The sequence below is a fragment of the Dromiciops gliroides genome, chromosome 3 (assembly GCF_019393635.1).
Source record: "Dromiciops gliroides isolate mDroGli1 chromosome 3, mDroGli1.pri, whole genome shotgun sequence".
In the NCBI taxonomy this organism is placed as follows: Eukaryota; Metazoa; Chordata; class Mammalia; order Microbiotheria; family Microbiotheriidae; genus Dromiciops; species Dromiciops gliroides.
This window is the reverse complement of record NC_057863.1, coordinates 216,384,665-216,400,366: the sequence shown is the minus strand read 5'-3', so window position 1 is coordinate 216,400,366 and position 15,702 is coordinate 216,384,665. Positions and strand designations below refer to the sequence as shown.

The 15,702-nt window shown below is 40.8% G+C and overlaps 1 protein-coding gene across 2 annotated transcripts in view; it reads left to right on the top strand.

Moving 5' to 3' along the window:
• Positions 1 to 15,702, top strand: part of NHS (NHS actin remodeling regulator) — a 439,882-nt gene that overhangs the window by 193,744 nt on the left and 230,436 nt on the right. The gene's annotated exons all lie outside the window — the stretch shown is intronic.

Genomic DNA, 15,702 nt, shown 5'->3' with positions numbered 1-15,702 from the left:
CCTTAATAAATGTTTAAAAGTCTAACCCTTGATAAAACTTATAATTTATTGGCGACCACTCATTAGATATTTTAGACAGACTAGCTAGAATTTTAGCCTTATACACAAGGAAGGCCTAGAGTTTGTTAGGTGGACACCCAGGTGAATTTTCAGGTGGATATAGACAAGAGTCAGACTGGATGAGCGGATGTGGATGGGTTGTGATGTGCACCATTGATGGAAACTCTTGAATCAATGAGACCACAGATACATTTGAGTATTTCCCCCAATGACTTCTAAACCTCTAAGACTGAAGGCCACTTGCAAACATCTTGCAAATGGAAAATCCTATTAGCCTAATTGACATTGTTACACGTTAAGATTTCACTTGAGGGAAATTCAGCACAGTTCTGTCTATGTAGTCAAAAGACCTATATTGGAGTCCCAGATCTCCTACTTACCAGCAGTATAACGATGGGCAAGTCACTTCGATTTCCTAGGTTTCAATTTTCTCAATAAGAGTCTATGTTCCGGGGGCAGCTAGGTAGCACAGTGGATAGAGCACCAGCCCTGGAGTCAGGAGGACCTAAGTTCAAATCCAGCCTCAGACACTTGACACATAAGCTGTGTGACCCTGGGCAAGTCACTTAACCCTCATTGCCCTGCAAAAAAAAAAAAAGAGTCTATGTTCCAATACTTTCTAGTTGTATAAATGTAACAAATCATTTAACCACTTGAACTCTCTGATCCTCATTTCCCTTCTCTGTATAATGTTGTTAAGTCATTTCGATCATGTCCCACTGCTAGTTGGCACATATAAGTAGGTCCTTTGTTGTAGTTATTTGGTAATTTCAGTCACGCCCAATTCTTTGTGAGCCCATTTGGAGTTTTCTTGGCAGAGATACTGGAGAGGTTTGCCATTTCCTTCTCTAGCTCATTTTTACAGATGAGGAAACTGAGGCAAACAGGGTTAAGTGACTTATCCAGGGTCACACAGCTAGGAAGTGTCTGAGGCTGGGTTTGAACCCAGGAGGATGAGTCTTCCTGACTCCTGGCCCAGCACTCTTTCAAATGAACCACCTAGCTATTCCTTCTCTATATAATGAGGATTGTTGTTGCTGCTGCTGCTGTTGTTAATACCTACCTCACAAGATTGTTGTTAAATTAGATAATTTATGTAATGTCTGTCACAAACTTTAAAGTTCTAAATAATACTGGGGGTGGATGATCAAAATGATCATGATAATGACAATGATAATGCTACGGATGTGTGCCTCATTCCTCTTTTACATGGTCTAGTTCATGAGTACCTTCAGTGCTTAGCCCAGATCCTTCAGTAAGAGGGAATTCAAGGGAAGAACCCCTTTGTTTTCACAACCATGCCTATCCTCTCCTTTATACAGAGACAACTCTAAATCATGCTATGCACACGACTTGTCCTGCCCTGTGTTAACTGTGAGAAAAGCAGCACATTCAGAGGTTTTATTTTTAATCCAGGGTTAAGCTCATTCGTGACAGAGGCCAGTTATTTCAGTGACTCGACTGGTTTTGAATAAAGAAAGGCCTTGTTTGGATCATGGGATAATGACTGCTCCAAGAGCAGAGGTTTTATCCAGTTTTCCCCAAATCTTTCCTTGTTTAGGCATGAACGCTGGGTCTTTTCATTTATTTAAAGGGTCTTCACTTGTCAGTGGAAATATAGTGTTAATTCCATTTTTTAGAGCTTCCAGTCTCCTGCCCCTTTCTGTCTTATTCCTGTTTATGTTTAGTAGTAATTCCCAACTTGAGTGGCAGCAACTGACCTACCACTCAATGGATTATAGCCAGATTTTTCCCAGTGGTGAATGAGTGTGAGGAAACTGAAAGCTTTTTCATGTCTTTTAGGAAGAAAAGGGAAGGTGGCTAGAGAGAAATAGAAGCAGCTGCCATCGCTCATTCCTGAAATGGGCAGCAGCGTTCATTCCCATAAAGGAAACATTGGATAAACTGCTCATAGATGAGATGGCATCTGATATCACCAGGCAAAACAGATTAATGAGTGAGGGTGACTAAAAGAACTCATGAAGCCTACATGGATTCCCTGTAAGCAAGGCAGAGGTCCATTTAAATTGTACTATGTTTGGAAAGAGATCTGTGTGGAGTGATAATACCATTTTGTCTATCCACTTGGACCTAAAAAAGCCTGTTGTATTAGAAAGTATAACTACCATCAGCCCAAAAGGATTTGGAAAGAAGGTAGAGTTTGTTAGAACTAGTGATAGGAAGCCAAGTGATTTGTTGGGTTTTATTTTGTTTTTTAAAAACCTGGAAATAAGAGTTAGGATACCAGGTTGGGTGGGTCTTTTTCTTGTCTCAGAATACAAGAATCTGGTCAAGATATATTCAATAGCTTTTCTGGTATTTCTCTTGGAGAGCTAACATTCCAAAGAGTGGCTCATTCATTCCATTGAGACACACAGCCTGACCATAAGATCCAAGGCATCTGACCTCCATGAGTGAGAAAATACAGACTGAATAGACTTGACCTTCACAGGCTATTTCCCTGCAGATGTCAGCTTGGGCTTATTCCCTATTGCATATTTTTTCCTTTCCCCTTTTTGTGGTTTAAAGCCATCTTCAACTTGTCATGCATTACTCATTGAGTGTATACTTTGGGGAGAAAGAAGTTCTGATTTTGGGTGACTATCAAGCTCTTGGCTAAGTATTGAATTAGGATGAGGAATTTTTGAGTAGAGTGAATATGGAACTAGTGGTTTTCACAGTTCGTCATTAAGCAGTAGTAAATAATTTTAAAATACATATACATGTATATATACCTATACACATATAGCATCACTCAACAGATCAGTATGTGGTATCTATGTGGGTATTGTCTCCCCCAATGCAGATCTGAATCCTTTGATTCCTTAATAGTTAGGTCTCTATGAATTGTAGTTGCTTAAAAAAAAATGATCAGGGGGCAGCTAGATGGCACAGTGGTTAAAGCACTGGACCTGGATTCAGGAGTACCTGAGTTCAAAGCCGGCCTCAGACACTTGACACTTACTAGCTGTGTGACCCTGGGCAAGTCACTTAACCTCCATTGCCCCGCAAAAAAAAAAAAAAATTATCAGGGGCAGCTAGGTGATGCAGTGGATAAAGTACTGACCCTGGATTCAGGAGGACCTGAGTTCAAATCCAACCTCAGACACTTGACACATACTAGCTGTGTGACCCTGGGCAACTCACTTAATCCTCATTGCCCCACAAAAATAAATAGATAGATAGATAGATAGATAGATAGATAGATAGATAGATAGATAGATAGATAGATTTTTAAAAGTATCCCCTGGTGGCCAAACTAATTTTCAGCCTCTCCAAATTAGGATGAGCTAGTCAGTGAATGGCAGCAAATCAATTATCAGTGAGTCCATACCTCAGTCTTTCCCACCTGCTAAGAATGGGCAGTGCTCACATTGTATTTACCATGGCGTTTAAGAATCTGAGGTCACCTCTAGGCCATGATGAGGTATTGAAGTAGGTAATAATTGTGCAAGATAAGCCTCCCCCAAGAAGTCCCTGGGGCAGAGAAGTCTGAAGGAATAGGGAAGGCTGGAAAACTTGTAGGTATCTGAAATGAAATGGGTAAATGATGTGGGTTTTGAAATATTGGGAGTAGAATGAGGTTACAGAGGTAGGGCTTGGCTTTTGCAATGTTTATGTTGCTAGGCCCTTTCTGTTAATACCCATCTGGGTTCTGTAACCAAGAAGCAATGAAATAAAAGAATTGTACTCTCAAGCCTCTCTTTTAGTTACTATTTTAGGGTACTGTGAGCAGAGGAATAGGTAAAGAATCAAAGAAGATGGAAAGGTAGACAGAGTCTTCTGATGGAGTTTTCAACCCCTGGGAAATGGAAAAGGGCAGAAGAATTTAAGATGATAAATATAGAATCAACAATTAGTGAGGTTTATTGGATATGGAATTTAACCTTTCGGGGGCCCCCAGACTATAATTTGTTGAGCAGGTGCTGATAGGTAGTGGTATGGGAAATTTCCTCACGAAAAGTTCTCTATATTAATGAAGTCACTAGTTTGGCCCAAATGTAGGTATATTTTGTCAAACAAAAGGCACTTGTTTTGTTGTTCATCCTTCATTCTCAAAGAGGACCAATGACATCAGCAGGGTGGTGTCTTGACTTTCAAGTCAATGGGATTTAAGTGAGGCAGAGCTGAGCAAAGTCATCAGCCTCACTCTGTCCTCCAGAGTCATCCAAGTCTGGTGGTAAGACATAGGTCAAGACAACTGGTCATGGCCCAGGATGCAGTGGATCATTGTAAAAGTATTGAATATGTATTATTTCTGCCCCCTTCCCCTACAAGTCAAGCACACTTCCCATTGCCTCTGTGGGTCTTTATGCTGCAATCCTTATTGATGGTGAACCAGCATATAGATCTTTGGCAGAAGGGTTCTGGAACGGGAATCTTCCAAGTTCCCTGGGATTGGGGTTTCAATGATTTCATTCGAATCATGGGACTTTTATCTTTTTCTGGAATAAGAGCAAGTTAGGGTCCCTTCACTCTAGTGGGGATTAAGGGAAAAAAGAGAAATAAGAAGAGATGGAAAAAGCCCTGGATGCTTGTGGATTATCATTACTAGATTGAAAAGTATAGTAAGAATAAGTATCAATATGCTTCAAATTAAGAGAATGGTAACATGGAAGATTAACTCTTTTCTCATTCCTCCCTTCCTCCCTCCCCATTTCTTTATGCTCCTTTCTTTCCTCTGCCAAAAAAAAAAAAAATTGAAAATCCCAAATCCCACACAGGAAGTTCTTCTCACAAGTAGCATTTGTGACTGTTATTTCTGTCCTATCAGCCAAGAACAACAGGAACAGGCCCAAGTGATCTGAAAACATTTCGGATTTATTAGTGACAAAACTTTTCCTGACCTCAAGTCTCTCCTCTTTGGTTCCTGCCTCTCCTCTGCCTTACCGATGTCTTTTGGCAATACTGAAACCTCTGACCAGTGTGAACATTCTTCAAACTGTTTGGTCACATCTGGGGCAGAGGGTCATAGTACAAAAGAAAAATTAGTATGTTTGATGTGAAGACTTGCTGATCATTCCTAGGAATGGTGTGGCTCTGGGTGTGAGCCCCTCCCTACACACCCTTGGTCAATTTCAAGATATGATCCTATACCTATTTAGGTTGAGGGACTATTAGTTGCTGTATGAGATAGTTCCCATTACCTTTATGGACAGAATATCAGCTTTAGCCAATAAGGGCATGACGTCTGTGGTGATATGAGCAGACTACCAGTGGTGACCTTGCCAATGCATCAGGCATCTGTCAGATGAATATTGCTGCCTGATACTATGGAATCTTACTTTATATGGTCAGACCCAGATTCTTGTGTGACCCAGGTTTAGAGATGGGCTGGGAGGCAGCCACTCCACACACTTGGGGGTTTGAAGCCCTGGCTTTGTTATTTTTCACTGTGGACTTATCACTGATGACACTATCACCAAAGCTGATAGGGATTTTTAGGAAACCCTGAATTCCACGGAATTCCCAAGGGACCTAATATTATCACATTAGTGAGGTCACCCTCTTCATCTCAGCCTACTGGCTTCCTTTAAGTCCCAACTAAAATCTCATCTTCTACGGGAAGCCTAAACCCTCTTAATTCTAGTGCCTTCCCTCTCTCAATTATTTCCCATTGATGCTTAATATAATTTCTTTGTATATTCTGGTTTGCTTGTTGTCTACTCCATTAGATGATGAGTTCCTTGAGGGCAGGGACTGTCTTTTGCCTCTTTTTGTATCCCTAGTGCTTAGCACATAGTAGGTGCTTAATAAATATTTACTGACTGACTAACTGATTCTCTCCATAGTCGCTATCATTAGACTGTAAGTTCCTTGAGGACAGGCCTAGGATCTGTATTGCAGCTATCTTTGTACCCTCAACATTTAGCACAATGCGTTCCATATGGAAGGCTCTTCATAATTCTTTTGAATTACTGTTGCACTCAAAAAAAATTACTTCTATCTCTAGCTTACTTCAATGCTAAGCTTAAATACACCTTCTACATGAAATCTTTCCTGATTCCCTCCAAACTAATAGTGCTCTCTCACCTTCTTGAAATTATTTTATACATATTTTGCATTTCCAGAACTTATAGAATATAAGCTCCTTGAAGGGAAGTGCTATTTCATTTTTCTCTTTGTATCCCAAGTCCTATAGTGTGCCCAGGACATAACAGGAACTTAAATTCTTCTTGAATGAATGAATGAATGAATTGCCCTCAACTCACTTGAGTATGTTTCCCTCTTAAATATGCAGTAGGATTTGAAGAGGAAGAAGTAGCAGTGAAATTTGTACCACCGGGGCAGCTAGGTGGCGTAGTGGATAGAGCACTGGCTCTGGAGTCAGGAGTACCTGAGTTCAAATCAGGCCTCAGACACTTAACACTTACTAGCTGTGTGACTGTGGGCAAGTCACTTAACCCCCATTGCCCCACAAAAAAAAAAAAAAGAAATTTGTACCACATCGTTAGCCATCTTGATTCATCTATGCAGTTGGACTTAGTTGTTTTTGTTTGTTTGTTTGTTTGTTTTTATTTTTTTTAGTGAGGCAATGGGGGTCAAGTGACTTGCCCAGAGTCACACAGCTAGTAAGTGTTAAGTGTCTGAGGCCGGATCCGAACTCAGGTACTCCTGACTCCAGGGCCAGTGCTCTATCCACTGTGCCATCTAGCTGCCCCCCAGTTGGACTTAGTTGTAACCCCATTGTGCCTATTTGGTACCATCACACAACAACTGGGTCAGGGCAAAATCTTTAGCTTCTTTATTCTCCAAGCTAAAAGTAAGAATTGGGAGAAGGTTTCATCAGGGGTGCCTGCTACCCACTTTTTCACTTTTTATTAGGCAATTTTTTTAAATCCCTCTGGATTCAGAAGAATGTAATTTAAGTCCTTCCCAAACTCTAATTTTGGTGAATAGACTATTTATTATGTGGTAGCATAATGTCCCTCACCTCTGTCCAAACTGTCTTTCAATGCTATTGGGAAGTGTACCTCATCTGCAGCTTCTGCTAATGTGTTCATTGGGTTTCTTCAGCAGCAGAGAACTTTTTAAAAATCAATTTCCCCTAAAGACTATATACTATAAGAAAAGGATCTGAAGAAGGAAACTGTATTGGAGAAAGGGTAGAAATAAGAAGGTAGAGAAAGAGAAAGGGATTTTTTTCTTTTAAAAAAATGGTTAATATTAATAATAGTAGAGCAAGAACTTTTTCACACATAGTCCTTGTCCTCACTCCATAAAGACTTCCCTCCCTCTCCACCCCTGTGACAGACAATAGAAATAAACCACTTCAAACATGGAGCAGATGGAAGTCTGAGAGTTTAAACAAAAGCATGTTCTGGAGAACAAGAAACAATTGAGTTGTAGGGCTAGCATCAGTGCCTAACTGAATAGGGGCCATTGCTACTCATTGACCTAAATATGATGTAGCGTCAAGCTTTTGGGTGTCCTGACCAAAAGATTCTTCATTGTTCTTGCCTGCACAAATTCAGAACTTAAAGGAAAAACTTATGTTTATATTTTGTGTTTAAGAGATGGTGGTGAGACAGGGGAGGAGGGAATTGTAGGAATAGGGGTATGGGGAAAGATGCTTTTTTTAAAGTGACACTATCCATGTTACTAATCTTTGTTAACCATGTTAACTGCTGTGATTGGTGGGTTTTGGGGGATGGGGTTTTTTTTTGTCTTTTTTTGCTTTACCCAAGAGACTTGTAAATATATTTTGATTGTAATGGAATTTAACTGCATTGAGTGTATTTGTGTGTGTGTGTGTGTATGTCAATGCTTAGATTTATTTTTTTTAAATCTTGTGGTTCCTGATTTGCTTTGTGGTTTATTTGTCCCAGTACCGTACCAAAACAAAAAATTTATTTGAGATAAGATATAAAGCCAGCTTCTCTTTTGATGAAATGAAATTTTAAAAGATTAAAAAAAATTATGGCTCAGATTTCACATATAATAACCAAAATTTCTGTAGTACTTTAATATTTACAAAGTGCTTTGTATATGATCAGAGATCTAAGGCTAGAAGGAAGCCATCTAGTCCACCCTCCCTCCCCACCTCATTTTACAGAGGAGGAAACTGAGGCTCAGAGAGGCCAGCTAATTTACCCAGAGTCACATATAACTAGTATCAGAGACAAGATTTGGATGTAAGTCTTCTTGACTCAATTCCAACACTAACTACTACACACTGTGTTGCCTCTTGTTGGTCCTTAGAGAATATTCAAAATAATCTTGATCATAGTAACCTTCTTTTTCATATAAACTGCACAGGGTCAGGTGTGTGGAGAGAGACAGACAAAGACAGGAGAGAAGGAAACAACAGGGCTCAAAAATGCCATCGCTGGTTTCCTTTTGATGATTTTTGGGGGTTTGTTTTTACGTTCCTCAAGAGCCTGGGACTGACTTTAAAGAGTGAAGCCAGAATGGTTTCTCTATTTCCTTGTGGATACTGAGAAAGGATGCTGACTTCCCTTCCTCCACCCACTGCTTGAAAGGAAAAAAATCTCCACTCAGCCTTTGGGGCATAGGAGTCTAAACCAGAGCTGCAGTAGCTGGACAGGAGGCATCTGGAGTTACACCCTCTGATGGTCTCTGGAGGAGTAGGAATGAGCCTAAGGAGAAAATTACATTTGAAATCATTTATTTTCACATATGGGAGGAAAATCACATTTGGTCTAGATTCATGTAAAGAAAACAGAGATTAGAATTTTTTTTTAAAGGGAGGTTCTGGCAAAGGAGATAAATGGGCAGATTTGTGTAAAACACAAATTGCATTGGACTGTGAACTTCAGATCCAGGCTGAATTTGAACCTCTGTTTTTTGAGTTAGGAACTGGGAAGAGAACTCATTCTGGTTTTTTTGTTTGTTTGTTTGTTTTTTAAATTGTGATGGGGATAAGGCACCAGCCTTGGATTCAGGAGGACCTGAGTACAAACCCAGCCTCAGACACTTACTAGCTGTATGACTCTGGTCAAGTCCCTTAACCCCCATTGCTCTGCAAAAAAAAAAAAAAAAAAGATAAATTGTGTTGGAACTTCAAATTGTCTGCTTGGTACTGGAAGTGCCAGGGACTTCTGAGAAACTTCCCCTATGACTTAAAGGTGTTTTAGTTCAGCTAGTAGAAGGCAAGATTTGGAGTTTGATCAGACACAGAGGAAGATGGGGGAAAAAAGACCTGTAGGTTCCAGAGGATTGTAAATTCATGAGAGTCAACAGCAGCAAAAAAAAAAGAAAAAGAAAAAGAAAAAGAAAGAAAGAAAGAAAAAAGAGAAAAAGGTAATATGAGCTTAGGTTTCAGTGAAGGCCATAATGTTCCAAATGGAAATAGTGCTATTGTACTCTGCCCTAGTTAGACAACATCTGGAGGGCTTCATTTAGCCATGGGCTTTATGCTTTTAGGTAAGACTGACAAGTGATGAGTGAGTAAGCTAGTGAGGGGATTAGAAATGACACCATACAAGAAGCAGTTGAAGAACATAGGGCTATTTAATGTGAAGAAGGGGATGTGATACCACTCCAGGGATGTCATGTGTAAGAGGGATTAGATTGGTCATGTTTGAGGCCAGAAGACAGAACTAGGAACACAGAAACATAGTTCAGTTCAATATAAGGAGAAACTTCTTCATCATTGGAGGTCTTCGAGTGGAAGCCGGAGATGTTTCAGATTGGAATATGTATTAGACTAAAGCAGTGGTCTCCAAAGTAGGAAAGGGCTGTAGCAGGGCCCCAGATACGCTGAGGCCTGACCGCAAGGGATGTGTGATGAACCAATCAGAGAATGGGAATAGGGGCAGATAGCTGGCACAATGGATAAAGGATCAGCCCTGGATTCAGAGGACCTGAGTTCAAATCCAGCCTCAGACACTTGACACTTACTAGCTGTGTGATCCTGGGCAAGTCACTTGACCCTCATTGCCCGGCAAAAAATAACAAAACAAAAACAAAACAGAGAATGGGAATAATGGCCAAATCCCACTGTCCCTACAATAGGCAAACATGGGGCTTGTCTCCAAGGAAACCACATCTACCCTCATCTCTCCAAAATCCCTCCCTCTGCTGTACAAGGTCTCACCTTTCCTCCTTCCCATTCCTCAGGGTAGTTATGACCTAAACTAATCACTTCTACCCACTGTAGCTGTACGAGTATTATTGGCAAAATTCTACCCTGCCAGCCCCCAACTCACTTTGTGGCTACATAGATACCCTGAAGGTGGCAGTCTCCGTATTTGAGGGCAAAAGCCCCACTTTCCTCCTTTTAATCTTGCTTGGAACGGACGGAGTAAGTCATACAAGTTGGTCAGACATGAATAGATTGCAATCTTAATCAAAACGTATATTATCTTCCCTCCAAGACTAACTATCTTCCAAACTTCTCTGATTGTTAGGGACACCATCATCCTTCCAATGAGCGAGGTTCCCACAACTGTGGTGTCAACTTTGAACCATTTTCCTTTATTCTGCACATACCTAATCCAATCAGTTGCCAAACTGGGTTCCTGTACAAAAAGAGACTACATAACTTTAATTCTAACACAATAGCTACCCCATCAGAGTCTATTCTGTACAGAATGGATTCAACATCAGTGAGCATTCAGGAATTTGCTAAAGGGTCCATAATCCTTTGTATGCTGTTGTCACTCGCAATGATCATTTAATACACACTGCACCTCAGAAAGGAAGTGTGCTATACATACAATGAATAGACAGCTGACTCTGGAGTCAGGAAAACATGAATTCCTGTCCTCGCTATGATTCCGACTGGCTGCGTGACTCAGGTCAAAGAGTTTCTAAGACCGAAGTTGGAGAAAAGATAGATATTAACCTGCTTTTGTAGAGGGAGTTGGCTCATCTGGGTGTGTTCTATTCCCAGTGAAATCACAGATTCACTTCGTATCCTCCCCTCCTATCAGGGACATATTAGCAAATAATTCCAGGGCCTCTGCATGCTCCCTGGCTAGGCAAATTTATCTTCATCCTCCCTCCCCTTTTTAAAAAGTACGTCTTGAACTTCTCTCTGATAATGCTACTGGAGTATGTCCATGGACACATCAAATAGCAGTAGGTCCTTTGTCTTACATTCCATTTTTTCCCCCTTTGTTGTTGGTTTGAATCAAACAGCTCTGGATGCCAGTTTTTTAGGCTATGAGCTAAATGAAAGGAAATGGGTCTTATACGGAGTAGATGCTTAATGAGTGTTTTTAATTGAATCGAATTGGATTGGATTAAAGAAATGCAGCATAAGGGATTTAGGTCAGCTATAAGAAGATTCCCCTGACTTTTGGGGCTTTGCATTGTGCCAACTCAGCACACAGTAAGCATCCATAAATGCCTGTTGACTGACTAGACATTTCGAGCCTGACATTTGCTGCAGAGGGACACTGTGAAGTCTTCTTTTCCAGAGGCCCTTAAAAAACAGAATTGATTCTCATTTCTCTAAGAGAGTTAAAGTAAGCACTCCTTTTCAAACAGGTGATAAAGCTAAAATGCCTCTCAAAATTCCACTTTCTGGCTCTTTGTACAACTCTGAAATCTCAGAGTTGGAGCAGTAAAGATTTTCCCTTACTGGGCATCCCTTGGTTCAGTTCAGTTAATCAGTATGCATTTATTAAGTGCCTACTAAGTGCCAGGCACTGTGCTAAGTGCTGGGAATACCAAAAAAAAAAAAAAAAAAAAAGAGGCAAAAACCGATCCCTGCCTTCAAGGAGCTTATATTTGCTTTGGCAGACTTTCAGATGGGTGAATTACAGGAGGAAAAAGTGTAATGTATTACAGTAGTAGAGTCAGAAGACTTGAGGTTCAGAACCAATTCTACTACCAGTTACTATTTACAACCTCAGGCAGGCCTCTTCACTCCTCTGGGTCTCAGTTTCTCTATCTATAAATAAGGGAATTGGTTTATGTGATCTTTGTTTCCATTTCTAATATTTTCAAATTCTATGGAATAGATCGATAAATGAGTCAGGAGAGGCTCTCTAGGTCTATGTTTACTGTTTCATCATTTCATTCAATTCTGAGTATCCCCTAGTAGAATTTAAAGGAGTATTTCCCTACCTCAGGTCCAAAATTGGCAAGAAACTATCAATTCCGGAAGTCTTTACAAGCCTCCAATGTGCTTTTCCCCTACACATAAATCTCTGTGACTTCACCATCTCAAACTTACAGGATAGTTAGTAATAATAATATTAACCATGGTTAAAGCACTGGCCCTGGATTCAGGAGTACCTGAGTTCAAATCCGGCCTCAGACACTTGACACTTACTAGCTGTGTAACCCTGGGCAAGTCACTTAACCCCCATTGCCTGCAAAATAAATAAATAAATAAATAAATAAATAAATAAAATATTAACAATAACAAGGGCACTTATATAGTACCTACTATGTGCCAGTGTGGTGTATACTGTGCTCGAGAAGGATGAGCACCTCTGGTGTGAGAGTGTGCTGAGTCCTTTTCAGGGTGGCCACCTTGGGCGGCCACCTTCACCCAACTCTTGCCTGTGGTTCAAAGAAGCATGTGCAGTTGGCTCCACCTTAGTAAACCATCTCAGTAGACAGGCTAAATCAGGTTGAGGCTAACTGACAGGCCTCAAACCTGTCAGTGCGTTAAGGAGGTGTCAACCCCAAGTGTGTGAAGACTTCCCCCAGGAGAATGGGCAGTTGAGAACAATTTGTTCCAGCAGTCATGAAGGACAGCTGAAGAAGGCTCTGTGGAGCACTTTAGAGCTTTATCAGACATCAAAGATACCAACGTCATTTACTGCATCCCAGACCATTGTTAGCCATCCCGACTTTTGTCTTGCAGCTGGACTTTGAAAGAGAGAGTGAGGCTGACTGTGCAACTCTGCCTCATTTAAATCCAATTCACTCGGGAGTCAAGACATCACCCGGTGATGTCATTGGTTTTCTTTGAAAATGAAGAACAAACAACAACTATATGCCAGGCACTGTGCTAAGTGATTTTCAAATATTATCTCATTTGATTTTAAATCAATCCCAGGGAGTAAGTGCTGCCGTTAATATTATTATTATTATTATTATTATTCCATTTTACAGAAGAGGAAATTTAGGCTGAGAGAGGTTAAATGATTTTTCCCAGGACCACACAGGTAGTAAGTGTCTGAGACTGGATTTGAACTCAGGTCAGAGCTCCATGTACTTGCATCTCCATTTATGGGAAAAACCGAAGGGGAAAGAAACACAACAATTTCATACTCTCCAGTCATTAAGACATTGCACATGGCATCATCATCACCAACATCATCATAATAGGGTGGAGTGAACAGCCTAAATTATCAACTTTGCAGCTAACATCAACACATGCAACTCAGCTCTGTAGACATGTAAACACACTTCAAAACACTTTTTGGTTGGAAAAAGTCAGGCTCCCCTAGATGCTGCATAAAGAATCCCCACTGCTCAATGATCCCTTATGTTCTCAATCTCCTGAACAAAGCCCCTCACTGTCTTTCAGGTGACAACACCTCCCCCCACCACACCTTTAATGAATGTTTTGAAGTTTCTTCTCTGGAAGGATATTTCCTATGAAGTTGGCATTGAAGGGCCAATGTGTTCTTTCAGGGCTGGTATAGGTAGGTGTGGGTATAAGAGGTTTGGAGCCTACCATAAACAAACTATCCCACCCACGTACAATGAAGGTTTCACCTGGGCCTCAGGGCTGCCTTGAAATAATGGAGTCCTTCAGCTCCCAAAGTACTTCCCAGATGAGGCATTGCCATGTCCTTGATATACCACTGTAGTCATGCCCAATTTTGTAATTCTGGTATAAGGAACATCTGTGCCACATTGTAACTGGGGAGAGGGGATGGGGGAGTTGCAGAATGTAAGAATCTGCTCATTGGAAAAATGTGATTTATTACTAGGATCTAGAACCAAACTGTGAACCAAATAAGTGGAATAATCTGTACAAGTTCCAATCCCATACCGTCTTTTGTTTTAAATAAAGAATGTCCCTGATTTGGGGATATGGGGGATAGGGAGAAGGAGGCAGGAATTTCTTATCTGCAACCTTTTTTTCCCTCTGAAAAGGTGGGTAGGAGATGGGTCCATGCTTAATTCACTTCAAGTCATGACATCACCTCCCAATGTCATGGTCCTCTTCTATAATGAAGGACAAATGACAACAGCAGCAGCAGCTATGCTAAGCAGGGCTAGTTTTAGCTAATTGAGCAGTAAAATAGGACTAAGTCTTTCTCAATAATAAGATCCCACACAGTATTGGATAAAATTGGAATGCAAAAGGATGACTGTCATCCAAAATTCTCATCTCTGAGATGAGGAAACAGGGATAGAGAAGTAAGTCAAGTGACTTCCCAAGGTCCCAACACAGGAAACCAATGTCCAATCAGGGAATCTTTGAATCCTAGCCCAGAGTTCTTTCCATTATGCCAGGCAAGATAATAATAACTTATATTTGCAGATAGTATTCTAAAAAAAGTGCTTTGTACACTTTCCTCACAGCAACCTTCTTAAATAGATGGTGCAAGTGATATCATTCCCATTTTATGATAAGGAAACTGAGTCTCCAAAAGGTTGTGTAACTTGTTCGTGCTCACATAAGTGGAAAGTTTCCTAGGCAAAAATTCAAATGCTGTTGACTCCAAATACCTAGTTTTAGTGGCACCCTGGAAAAACTCACCTAGTTTCTGTATTTCGTTTTTAATATTTTTTCAGCTTCCTGTTGTCTAAAGGCATTTTCTCCTACCTTCCCTATTAGACATTCCTCTCACCTCTTTCCTTCTTCCAAGTCTCTCATGTTCCGGATGAGCAAATACCTACATGTGTAATGTTCATTTTCATGTCTGGCAGCTTCTTTACCTTTACATTCCTGTCACCTTCCTGAGATCCAGCAGCACAGAGTTCTACATACTGCTGGGTTAGATGATGAGTAATCGAATCTGATGGTCTTCATTCAAATATAATTTTTTTTTTTTAAGTGAGGCAATTGGGGTTAAGTGACTTGCCCAGGGTCACACAGCCAGTAAGTGTTAAGTGTCTGAGGCCGGATTTGAACTCAGGTCCTCCTGACTCCAGGGCCGGTGCTCTATCCACTGTGCCACCTAGCTGCCCCGGTCTTCATTCAAATATGCTTGGATAGATTCCCCCTTATCCTTCAACCTCAGATACAACAGATTCTCCCTGGATTCTCACTCCAACTGTGGGTCCTGTAGTACTCCTCAGAAATCTAAAATTCTTGGCAGAATGGATGCCGGTTACTGTGTTTTAAGGAACAACTGATGACTAGAATGAGTGGAAAGCGGTCCGTTACTCTCCCACTTTCACTGGCCTAACCCAGCCTCAACTCTCTGTGTCCCTCCTTATCTTCCCATATTTTCAGTTTCAACCAATGTGTCCTAGAGTTCTCTAGAAGCTAAATGAATCACAATTTACTAAGTGTCTACTATGTGCCAAGCACTGTGATAAGTTCTAGGGATAAAAAGAAAGGCAATCCCCCCCAAAAAAGTCCCTAACCCCAAGGAGGTCACACTCTGAGTCAGACAGCAGACAAACAACTATGTGCAAACAAGATATACACAAGAGAAATTGGAGATAAATAACAGAGGGGGAAATGAGGAGGGGAAAAGGCTTCTTGCAGCAGGTGGGATTTTAGCTGAGACTAGAAGAAGCCAGATAGTAGAG